At 42.5% G+C, this 12,957-nt stretch overlaps 1 protein-coding gene across 7 annotated transcripts in view; it reads left to right on the top strand.

Annotated features, from left to right (window-relative positions):
• Positions 1-390: 390 nt before the first annotated feature.
• The window catches only part of Akap13 (A-kinase anchoring protein 13), a 370,808-nt gene continuing 358,241 nt past the window's right edge, over positions 391-12,957 (top strand). For all 7 annotated transcript variants that reach the window (XR_003846961.1, XM_029555684.1, XM_029555683.1 and 4 more), the window contains exon 1: positions 391-563. The gene's annotated coding sequence lies outside the window, so the exon portion shown is untranslated. The remainder of the gene's footprint in view (positions 564-12,957) is intronic.

Below are 12,957 nucleotides of genomic sequence, written 5' to 3'. Positions count from 1 at the left end.
ATTTCTTGATTTGAAATGAGGGAAACAAGAGTCAGTCTTTTGAGTGCGTGGTAGGTGTTTCGACTTAGGTTAGTACCAGGCACACAAGGAAGGGCGGTTTCCGGAGATGGGGCGGGGAGGAGAAGGTGGGTGGGCATTTCCACCAGCAGCAGCTGCCAGCCACCCGACTTTGATCACTTTGCCGCCAGACAGCAGCGGTGGTCAACCTCACCGTTCCTTAGCAACCAGAGAGGACTGCTCGGAAGCCTTCCTATTGGTCTCACAGAGCGTGACGGGCAGCTCGGCTGTGCAATCCTAGTTCTCGGACCCGGAGGACAGTACCCGGGGTGCCCCGCCCACTCCGGGGAGGCCTGCGGCGCATGCGCGGGTGGGCAGGGCCCTGTGCTGGGCGGTCGCGGAGCAGGAGCTGAGGAGGTGAAGCGTCTGGGTTCTGTGGAGACCTCCGTGCTTGCACCTCGCCGCAGCCACCGCCGCCGAGGGAGCGGCCGCCTATTGTCCTTTTCCGCGGCCAAGGCGCGGAGCTGCTCCGACTCGGCACGCGGGGAAGCCCCGGGAGCCGCAAGGTGAGAGCGCAACTTAGTGGAGGAGTTGAGGGAAGTTTGCTCGTCTGAGGAGGGGGCGCGCGCGGCCGCCCCTCCCCCTCGGCCGCCCTCGGGGCGCGCGCGCGAGTGAGCTGCGGGGCGCGGGGACGCGCGGGCTGGCGGCAGACCCTCCGTTCGCTCCGGCCTCGCGGGGTGGGGGCGTGGGGGCGGCTGGTGTCGTCTGCCCCGACGCCCTGCGGCAGGCCTCGGACCGCGGTGGAGCGGCTTTTCCCGGAGGGACGGCCGCTGGGGGGTCCCTGCCCGGCAGCGCGAACGGGCAGCTCCCCCGGGCCCTCGCGGGGTAAACACCACGCGCCGTGGGCCTTTTCCGCGCCTGCTCCCGGGGGCGCGGCCCGAGCCCGGAGCCCCGCGCGTCCGCGACGACTGTCCCGAGCGACCTCAGTCGAGCGAGCACTTCTGACCCTCCGAAACGCCGCTTTTGGTAGATGCGGTTCACCTACACTTTGAACTGGTGTGCAAGCCGACCCGCCGGCTGAAAGCGCCGGCGGGGAAACCCTCAGTTTTCTTCTCAGTGAAAGGGAGAGGTCATCCTCCCCGTCGTAAAGCTGAGCGATTTGGTCATACTAAATTTCCGGATCGTACTGCGAACTCAGAAATTCACAGTGATAATTGGACTGATCAGTACGTTGACGTTCACTCTTTTCTTTTCCGCTCTGTAATGAAGTTATTTTGAGAGTTCATTGCTCTGGGCAGATAGACAAAGCAATGTGGGGTTTTGTTTTGTTTTTGGTTTCTATCCTCACCCTGTTTTATTTCCAAAAGCAGCTTATTCAGTTTTTTCTGAACCTTTGGATTGTTCAGGCTTGGACAAGCATTGTGGTTCTTGAAAGTCGTTGTCTGTAAAGGAATTCCCATCAGTTGAGATCAATCTGAGATAAATCCGTGTCGTCCCTGTCCCACACTGTCATCTCTTGAGAATTTCCAGACTGCATTAAGTGCTCACCTTTTAAAGTTTTGACGGCATTCATTCACCTGCGTTCCGTTGGTTGCCCTTGATGTGAGGATAATTCTGTTTAAATCCCCAAATGGAACTAGCTTAAGTATCTGTCATTCATATTGATTTATACTGGAACAAAATGACCATATCATTTATTGTTATTTAGGTTGTATCACCTTTGACATCTGTTAAACTTTTCTTTGAGGAAACACTGCAAATGATGTTTTGCTTTGGGCTTTCATATAAATGTGAATAATGTGGAGAGGTTTTTTTTTTTTTTTTTTTTTTTTTTTTTCCTGGTTGGGTTGACTTTACTTGAAATCCAACTTTGTTAACCTGATGAAGTCAAAGGAACATGTTCTTAAGGCACAGGGATCCAGGAGTCACAATTTTGTCGTTAGTTTTCCTTTCCTGGGTGGGTAATGGGCAGGGAAGGAGGTTGACACAGTTTGGAAGGAGTCAGAGAGGGACATAATGTAAACAGACTCTGCCTACAAAATTGTGTGACCAGTACACCAGTTGCTTTCCTTCCCTGGGTTGTGATACTGTGTTACACACATACTTTTGTTTTAAATTTTATGGAGTTTATTTATTTGCCCCATGCTACCCTTTTATGTAGTAAAATGATCTGATCTTTTAACTCCTCAATGGGCAGTTTTTCCATTTGTACTGTCTTTTCTAGGAAAGTCTTAAGAGTGCAGGCATCCAGCTTTGGTTTAAGTTGGGCGAAGTGACTTTTACTGGTTAGTGATAGTGCACATAAGAGAGCCATTAACTCTGGGGACCTGTACAAAGACAATGCACTTACACATCTGTGGTGAAATTTAGCTGAGAAGAATTTTAAGTCTTCTCTCTTTTTTTCCCTTGTTGTCTAGACTGACCTTGAACTCCAGATCTTTCTGCTTCAGCCTCCTTAGGGTTAGATTACAGCTGTGTGTCACCATGCCCAGCTTCTTTAACTCTTTTTGAACATCTGTTGATTTGTTCTTGAAAAGAAGTGGGATTTGGATGGTGCACTGAGGATTTCCAGAAAAGATTGCAGTTTAGAAATTCATCTCCCCCTTGTCAAAACCATTAAAACTGCTGAACAGATAAATTCATTCACAGCTCTGCCCATTCCTCTATTGTGAAATTGGGGGGCAGCACAATTTAGAAGGAAATAACACTCCTAGTTTGGAGCTAGGTGAATTCGAGTTCACATGCTTATGATTTCTATGGTTAGTGGTGTAGCCTTGAGTGTCCATCATTTATGGTCTGAGCCTGTTTCCTACTGTATAAGGGGTAATAACGTTGTGTTCTTGGGAATAAATGAAATGGTATGAGGGACTTAGTCCACTGTTCAACATTAAGCAAGTGGTTGCTTCCTGATAGCTAAATTGATAATTTGATACATTTTATAGGCTTAAAAAGTATTTTTCTGGGCTAGAGAGGTGGCTCAGCCAGTTAAGAGTCCATACTGCTCTTGCAGAGGACTGGAGTTTAGATCCCAGCACCCATGGAGTGACGCACAATTGCTTATAACTCCAGCTCCAGGGGAACCTGATGCCTGTGGCCTGGGGAGGGGGTGTATTTATGTGCACATACACACAGATGTAGGCATAATTTTAAATAACCTTTAAAAAAAGTATTCTTAAAAAACAGTGCTTTTGGGGGCTGGAGAGATGGCTCAGTGGTTAAGAGCACTGACTGCTCTTACAGAGGACCTGAGTTCAGTTCCCAGCACCCACATAGTGGCTAACTACCATTTGTAACTCCAATTCCAGGGAACCTATCTGATGCTCTCTTCTAAGCTCCACAGGCATTACACATATGTGGTACATGTACATATTGCAGGCAAAACACTCATGTATATAAAATAAAAATGAATATTTTCTTTTTTAAATGATGCTTTTGGATAGATAACATGTCATGGTGGGTAAAAATACATGCTACCAAGCCTGATGTCCTGACTGAGTTCAATCCTCAGAACCCACATGGTGGAAGGAGACAACCGATTCCTGAAAGTTGTGCTCTGACCTCCACAACCACCACGGCACTCAATTTAAAATTAAAAAAAAAAAAAAGAATGTAAAATTTAAAATAATTTAAAGGGTGTCATTTGAACTGAAGGATGATAGAAACCATAATGGTTTTTATCTTTTTAAAAACTATTTTATTTTATTATTCTTATTTTATGTGTATGAGTGTATTGCCTGCATGCATGTGAGTACAGCCGTGTTGTGCAGTGCCGCGGAGGTCAGAAGAGGGTGTCGGATTCCCCTGGAACTGGAGTTAAGGATGATTTGTAGCTGCCATGTGGGTGCTGGGAATCAAATCTGGGTCCTCTGCAGAGCAGTCAGTGTTCTTAACCACTGAGCCATCTCTCTAGCCCCGGTTTTATCTTTTTAACCACATGTTAGTCTTCCTTTGACTGGGACTTGGAGTGGCTTAGTATGATAGAATTCTGTGCAACTATAGTTTGGGAACTGGCAAGAGATGGCTTGTTTTCAGTTCTTGTAGTAGTGATCTGAATTATAGTCAGTTCAACTTTCTATCCTTGTTTTATCATGGTTTTGAAAACAGAGATTTATGACATTCCCCAATTTTGCTTAAGGTAGAACAGGACTGGGAGTTACAGTATTAGAAAATGCACAGTTCAGAGACTTGAGCCCATCACTCACTTGCCTTTCAAAGTGCCACTATTTACAGAAGGAAGCACTGATTTAAGGCTGTTGTACCAACTTAGTTTAGAATTCCTAAAATACCAAATGGAGTACATAATGTGTTCAAACTATTTACCTGATGAAACTCAAGATTGTAGGTAAAAACATCCCTGACCAAGGTATTTGAACAAACTTGGACTTTGAGTTAACTTTTAAGTATACTTGAAAAGACTTGATCTATCGTAATTACTGATAAGAACAAGCATCCATATGGAAGTAGTTGTCATGCTCTGTGTTCTGTCCAGCCTACCACTTCTGAGGAAGGAGAAGAAAGCCGTTAGTAGTAAGAGGCTTGTTTCATGGTCTTCTTTTCAACTTTATTGTCATCTAGTCCACCCTTGGGTTTTTGGAGACATTGTAAGTAGATCAAACTCATGTTTTTTGGATTTATTTATTTTCATTTTATTGTATGAGTGTTTTGCCTCCATGTATGTAGGTGCACTGGGTCATGCAAGGCCCGCAGAGGCCAGAAGAGGATGTCGGATCCCTTGGAATTGGAGTTATCGAGGTTCTTAGCCGTGTGGGTGCTGGGAATTGAATCTGGGTCCTCTGGAAGAGCAGCCAGTGTTCTTAACCACTGAGCCATTTCTCTAGCCCCTCAAACTCATATTTATCAGTCCTTACTGGGAGGTTGGACCAGCAGACAGTACTGAAGTACTGTGATTGTCTGAATGTATGTGTTAGGCAGTGGGATGCTTTCTCTTTGTAAGTTGTGTGATGTGGATGGCAAGTGGGAGAGAGGAAAGGTATAAGGTGTTTACCATTTATGCTGCACTCTAGGTTTCTTCTGTAGGAATTTTTAGTTTTTGATCATAAGCCCACACTTGTTCATAGAATTAGTTCCCGCTACCCCAAATAATCAATTAGTCCTGAAAAGTTAGGAATTAATTAGTATGGCATACTACACTTAATTGGTCTTTTAAACCCAAGTTGTCAGTTTAGGGAAATGGTCCCAGAGTTAAGATTTAGTTCTAGAACCCAAGGTGGTTCTCTGATGTGATCGCCACTGAAAATGTATGATATGGAGCCACAGGCTCTGACTTCACATCCACACATTATCATTTATTGGCTGTGTGATTTTGCGCAAGGCACTTTATTTTTCTTAGACTTGATGTCTTTGGTTATAAAACAAAACAAAAAAGTAATATCCTGACAACTGAAATCTACTCTTGTGAGAAACACTTGCCAGGAATCACCAATACAGTGCTGGGTGGTGGTGATGTTTTGATTAGCTACTGGTATGGATAAAATGCAACTCCCAGCCCCAAAGGGGAAAACTTCCCATTAGCTTTATTAGTATTCCCCCCATAAGGTAATTAAAATATTATAAGACCTCTATCATCTTCTTTCTTGAGAAAGTTAACATTTCTCGTTTTACTTTGGTTTCTTCTCATATTTTCTTTTATAGCATATTTGTCATAGAATTTTTTTTAACAATTTTGGTTCCTAGTGCTTGCCGTTAGACCCAGATCACTGTAGATTCAAAGGAACTGATATAGGATGCCAGTGCTTGATGTCAAGTGAAACCACAATAAACAGTGAACAAAGAATGTCAGAGCATTTCAGAAGACTATAGGGTAGTCTTCAAAAGAGGCCAGGGTAGGTGCTTGATCTTTACAGTCAATTTCATACTTAAAATTTAAAATGAGTTTACTCAGTTTCACAGTGGAGCATATTGCTTATGTGCTAGATGTACTTTATCCTAGATTTGTCATTTCATTCTTAAAATATTTGTTACTTCATTCATAAGACATTATTAACCCACTTCAGGATGAGGAAAACCTCCCAGAGTAACTTGGTAGTGGCCATATAGCCTTTATGCTGAAGTTGAATTTATTATTATAGCCCAAAGGTCATTTTCTACGTCATTGATACTGTCATCTAGAAATTTCAAGTACACTTAAAAAACTAAGTTTGTTGAGGTATTACAAAATGTACAAAGCGTACCCATTTTAAGCACATAGAATTAATGAGTTAGGTTTTGTTTTGTTTTTGAGGCAGAATCGCCTTGGCTGGCCTGGAACTCAGAGATCTACCTGTCTCTGCCTCTTAAGTACTGATACTAAAGGTGTGTGCCACCATGCCCAGCTAATTTAATGACTTTTTGACAAGGTATCCATGCTTAACAACTTAACAGGGTTAAAACACAGGATAGTTCTATTATTATTCATATGTCTGCTCCCTCTTGACAGGTTTTTAATTCTCACCTCTGTCTACTTTACTATAGGCAACCCTTGGGGGCACTCTTCTTTCTGGAACTGTAATTTTAGTGTTGTCCTGCTGCCTGTTTTTGTAAATAGTTTTTATTGAGACACAGCCACACACATTTGTTTACACATTGTCTATGACTTTATCACTCAGGGAGCTGAAAATGTTTACTCTTTGGCCTTTTATGTAAGTAGTTTGCTTATCTTTGAATCTACCTAACAAAATCGAGTTATTCACCTTTAATTTTAACAATACTATATTTCCTAGTGTATAGTCAATGTGCTCTGTTAGAGTTGTGTTAAAAAATTGAGGGACTGGGTGATGGCTCCAGTGGGTAAAGTGCTTACTGAGGCAAGCATGAGAACCATGTATGACTCTGTGCCTATAATCCCAGGGCTGGTGGGTGAGGGGCAGGAGGACTCTTGAAGCTTGCTAGCCAGCCAGTCTAGCCATTGGTGAGTTTCAGTTTCAGTGAGTGACTCTGTCTCAAAAAATAAGGTAGAAAGTGATAGAAGAAGACATCTAATGTCAGTCTGTGCTCCACAGGACATGCACTAGCATGAGTACCTGCACACAGATGCATATACCCCCCCCCCCATGCAGATTTGAGAACTAGGGTGAGATCAAGGTTTATTATTACGTCTTTTTAGTTTCTTTTTTTCAATTTTTATTCTTTTAAAAATGTATCCTTTACAATCACTAAAATTCAGCCAGGGGTGGTGGTGTGCACCTTTAATTTCAGTACTCAGGAGGCAGAGGCAGGTAGATCTCTGAGTTAGAAGCCAGCTTGGTCTACAAAGCGAGTTTCAGGCTAGCTGGGCTACAGGGAAACCTTGTCTTGAAAAAAAAAACAAAACAAAATCCACAAAACAACCCCCCCTCCAAACAAATGAAACCAAAATTAAATCACTAAAATTCTCCTACTTTAGTGTAATGTCTTCCAAGTTTTGGTAAATGTGTATTTTCATTTATTTCTTGAACTAAAGTAGTTCTTTGCCCTCCTAGATTCTTCTGAATCCCCTTCTTCACTCCAATACTCCAGAAACTATTGCTCTGTTTTCTCTCTTCATGGCTTTTTTGCCTTTTCAAGAATGTCATGTGGAGGACTTAGAGAGATGACTCAGAGGTTAAGAACGCTTACTGCTTTTGCAGAGGACCCAGGTTCAGTTCCCAGCAGCCACATCAGACAGCTCATTAACTCCAGTTCCAAAGGAGAGCAGATCCCCTCTGGCCTCTGTGAGCACCTGCACACACATAGTTGGTTTAAACTCACACGCACACATAAATAAAAATAATAAGTCTTAAAAAAAGAAAGAATACTATATAGGGTTGAGAATGTAAGCCAATTGGTAGTGTCTAGCATGCAGGAAACCCTGGGTTCAGTCCCCAGCACCCCATAAAACTGGACATGGTGGTGAATTCCTATAATCCCTGCACTTCAGGAGGGGAGGTAAAAGGATCACAAGTTCAAGGTAATCCTTGTCTCTGTAGGGTGTTAAGGCCACCCTGGAGTACATGAGACCCTGTCTGTCTCAAGGCAGAGCGTGGGGGAAGAATGTCATATAAATGGAATTATATAGAATGTAACTCTTTAAAAAATTGTTTTTATTTGTGTGTGCACATGTGTGTACTTGAGTAGTACAGTACCTATGGAACCAGAAGAGGGTGTTGAATCCCCTGGAACTGGAATTACAGATGGTTGTTAGCTGCCATATGAGTGCTGGGAACCAAATCTGAGTCCTCTGTAAGAATAGCCAGTGCTCTTAACTGCTGAGCCAGCTCCTAGTCCAGAATGTTAACTCTTTTATATGTCTAATAATACTATCTTTTCATGTGATTATTTGCCATTCTTTAGTTAATGTCTTCAAAATTGCCCACTTAAAAAATTAAGTTGATTATATATAGGTGATTATGATTTGAAAATACTTGCTGATCTTTTATATTCTTTATCTCCCCCCACCCCATGCCTCTGTCTCTGAGTGTCATGCTTCCCAGGTTGTCCTTGAACTCTTTCAAAAGTGGCTGTCAATTTTCAGGTTCACAGTTGAATTAATACAGTTATACAGGCCTTGAACTCAGTATGTAGCTGAGGATGACCCAGAATTTACCATCTTTCTACTTCTACCTCCCCAACTGGGATTATAGATGTGCTCAATTTGATTTTATGCTGTGCTGGGCATTGAACCTTAGAGCTTTTTGTGTGCTAGGCAAACACTTTTACTGACCCACCACCCCAGCACTCTTTAAATTCTCTTAATAATGTCTTTTGAGAAGCAGAAGCATAGTGATTTTTTTGTTTGTTTTTTGAGACAGGGGCTCAGTAACATAGGATGGTCTTGAACTCAATACATAGCTGAGGATGACTTTGAACTTACCATCCTCCTCCCTTTACCTCTTGAGTGTTGGGAATACAGGTGTGTGCTACTACACTGGGTTTATGTGGTACTGGAAATCGAACCCAGGGCCCTGTGCATGCTATGCTAGGCAAGTATTCTACCAACAGAGCTGCATCTCTTTCTCTCTTTCCTCCCATATTGAAGTGTGCTAAAGATCAAACCTCAAACCAGCACACATGCTAGTTGAGTCCTCAACCTACCACTCAGCTATGTGCTTCAAGATCTATTGGTAGTTTTGTTCTTTGAAGTGCTGGAATCCATCCTAGGCCCTTTCCTATGCTAGACAAGGATTCTGTTTTGCCATTGAGCTAGCTATACATATTTTTATTTTATTTTATTTTGGTCTTTTTGAGACAGGGTCTCCCTGGAACCCCAGCTGTCCTGGAACTTGTTATGTAGACCAGGCTGGCCTCAAGCTCACAAAGGTCCACCTGCCTCTCTCTCTCTGAGTGATGGAATAGAAGGCATGCACCGCCATACCTGGCTAAAATTAGTATTTTTGAAATCTGTTGTATGTCTCCAGTTTCTAAAGACATTAGTCAAGAGATAATAGTATTTATAGTGTGATGAAAGTGTGTTGTGTGAATTTCAAGACTTGTATACATTGTCTTGTAAAGTTTTTTTTTAACAGCGGTGCTGGGGATTATACCCAGGGCTTTGTACATGCTATGTAAGTGATCCCCAGCCCTGCTCAGTTAACTTTTGAAGATTTATTTATTTTATTTTTATTTAATTTTATTTATTTTAATTTTATTTTATTTTTAATGTGTTTTGCCTGCATGTGTGTAAGTGCACCAGTGTCATGCCAAGGAGGCCAGAAGATGGTGTCTGATTTCTTGGAACTGGAGTTACAGGAGGGTGTTAGCTGCCATGTGGGTGCCAGGTACCAAATCCCAGTCCTTTGTAATAGCTGCCAGTGTGCGTAACCTCTGATCCCCTGCTTAGTTACTTTTGAGGCATGAGATGATATTTTCCCCCTTTGTTTCTGTAGGTACTCAGTATTGAACCCAGAGTCTCATGTATATTAGGCAAATTTTTCTGTCGTTTATGTTAAGTTTGTGTATCCAGATATCCCTTCGATGTGGGTATGAGTTCATCCACTGGAGCCTGGTCAGCCTATCTAGTGTCACTCCCTGAAAGATCAACTCTCCCTCACCCAACAGTCATCAGCTGCCAATAGTTCCTTGGCTGAGGTTGGGGCCTCCTGCCCATTTCCCCAGTTCTGTGCTGGTTTTTGTTAGATTGAGGTTGCATGGGCCTTGTTCATGCTGTCACCATTGTTGTAAGTTCATATGAGAAATTTGTTTTCTTTAATTTTGTGTGTGTGTGTGTGTGTGTGTGTGTGTTTGTAGGTAGGGGAGTGGACATGCCACGGCCCTTGTGTGGAGGTCAGAGAGGACAATTTTCAGGAGTTTTCTCCTTCTACCATGGGTTCCAGGGATCCAGGGATCCAACTCAGGCTTGTCAGTCTTGTAGAACAAGCTTTTTTTTTTTTTTAGTGGCAGGTCTCTTGTATATAGGACTCAAACTCCCTATATAGCTGAGAATGACCTTGAACTCCTGATCCTCTGCCTCCCAATTGCTGGAATTACAGGTGTGTGCTGTCATGCCCTGTTTTGCAGTGCTGTAGCACAAACTCAGGACTTTGAACATGCTAGGCAAGCACTAACAACTGATCTACACCCCCAGCATGTTAGCGTTTCTAAGCCAGGGTCTCAGTCTAGCCCAGCCTGTCCCAGAATTCAGAATTCAGTGTGTATATAGTAGTCCAAGATGGCCTCAAATTAATGGCAATCTTCCTATCTCAGCCTCTTGCGTGCCAGGATTATAGATGTGAGCTATTGACAGGTATACTAAAGATGGTGAACGTATGAGAGGTTTTGCAAATTTGCCTTTTTGTTTTTGAGACAGAGTCTCCCTGTAGCCCCAGCTGACCTGGAACTTGCTATGTAGACCAGGCTTTGGTCTCACAGAAGTCTGCCTGCCTGCCTTTGCCTCCCGAGTGCTGGGATTAAAGATGTGTATCATCATACCTGGCAAATTTGACATTTTCTTTTGTTTTCTTTTAATTTTTTTATTTATTATTTTTATTTTATGTGTATGCATGTATTGCCTGCATGTAGATAAGTGCCCCTGTGTCGTACAATGCCCACAGAGGTCAGAAGAGGCTGTTGGATCCCCTGGGACTGGAGTTACGGACAGTTGTTAGCTGCCATGTGGGTGCTGGGATTTGAACCTGGGTCTTCTGCAAGAACAACCAGTGTTCTTAACCACTGAGTCATCTCTCCAGCCCGACATTTTCTTTTTTAAAAAAATTAATTTTATTTATTATTTTTTATTGATGTGTACAGGTGTGTGTATGTAAGTGCACCTGTGTTATGAAGTACCTCGGGAGGTCAAAAGAGGGCGTTGAATCCTCTGGAACTGGAGTTACTGCAAGTTGGTTGTTAGTTGCTGTGTGGGTGCTGGGAATTGAACCCAGGTCCTCTGCAAGAGCAGCCAGTTCTCTTAACTGCTGAGTCATCTCTCCAGCCCCAGATTTGACTATTTTCCTTTTTTTTTTTTTTTTTCCTTCTCTGTCTTTTTGAGACAGGGTCTCCCTGTAGCCCCAGCTGTCCTGGAACTCGCTATGTAGACCAGGTTGGCCTTGAACTCACAAAGATCCGCCTGCCTCTGCCTTCCAAGTGCTGGGATTAAAGGCTTTTGCTACTACACCAGGCTCCAAATTTGACATTTTCTGTAACTCATGAAACACTTCTAAGAACTCAGAATGATTTGGGTACTAGCTATAAATATACTTTCTTGGTCTAGCCATTGAGTTTTGTCTAAAGTGGGTGCTTTTCTGGCATGCATTGTGTCACTGCATGGAGGTAATTTGTTTCCTTTGACATGCTGAAGGAAATTTTTTTTTAATAGATTTCCTCTCAGGTTCCCTGCACAGAATGACTGGACTTAGAATACAAAGGAGCTACAAATGAGACTTTGCAGTTGTGAAGTCATTTAGGAAAACATTGTGGCAACAGACTTGAGAAATAGAGTTGGAGTATTTATTTGGTCTCATGAAGTTTTGGGCCTGGTTAAGATACTTTCTTGAGGATTAAAAGACATTGTATGTCATTGGTTAAGAATGGCCAAAACTCCTTGGCTGTCTTCCAGAAGGGTTCTTCTGTACATATGCTTAGAGTATAGCATAGTATGTTTTCAATCTGGAGAGATCTTTTCAAGACATTTGCCTAATGTTTCTTATATGGTCATTTACTTTTTTTTTTTTTTTTGAGACAGGGTCTCCCTGCTGCTGGACCTTGCTGTGTAGACTAGGCTGCTCTTGATCGCACAGAGATCTGCTTCTTGAATATTTACTTAATTCTTTATAATAACTTTTATAAGGTAGATACTAGTCTTCCCTTTTTTGATGGGGGAAAAAAACTCCTAGGATTCAGAGTTTCTCCCAATTCAGACTTGATTCCCAAGTCAATAAACCATGACTTTTATCTAGGACCTTGTGACTATAAACATGCTCTTAAAAAAAATTTTTTTTTTTGATTTTGGTTTTTTTGCTTGTTTGCTTTTTTGAGACAGGGTTTCCATGTAGCACCAGCTGGCCTGCAACTCACTATGTAGACCAGGCTGGCCTCTGCCTCTTGAGTGCTGGGATTAAAGTCATGTACCATCACATCCGGCTTTATTTATTTTTATTTTATGTGTATGTGTTTGCCTGCATGTATGTAAGTACCGTGTGTGTGTGTGTGTGTGTGTGTGTGTGTGTGTGTGTGTGTGCGAGCGCATGCAATGCCTTGGTGTAGAGAAATATGTGTATGTTAAATGGTTGCATGACAGTCCTATGCACTTAGTTATAGCCTCTCTTGGTGAGAAGTGATAAAGATAAAATGTTATTCCTAACCTCTCGCTTTACTTTGCATTTTTACCTGAAAAATTCTTCAAGGAGAGTCATTTGAAAATACTCTCCAAACAATTTTATTTTTATAAAGCTGACTTTAACCCCTTGACCTTCCTCCTCTGGGAAGATTTAATGAGCTTTTCTTTTATTGGTCATGTAACGTAAAATCTCCATTTGCCGTTAACTCTGAGGACAAATAATTGCAAGCTCCTTA

The sequence above is a fragment of the Nannospalax galili genome, unplaced genomic scaffold (genome assembly GCF_000622305.1).
Source record: "Nannospalax galili isolate Female #2095 unplaced genomic scaffold, S.galili_v1.0 scaffold63, whole genome shotgun sequence".
NCBI lineage: Eukaryota > Metazoa > Chordata > Mammalia > Rodentia > Spalacidae > Nannospalax > Nannospalax galili.
The sequence above is the reverse complement of the archived record's forward strand: the minus strand, read 5'-3'. Positions and strand labels throughout refer to the sequence as shown.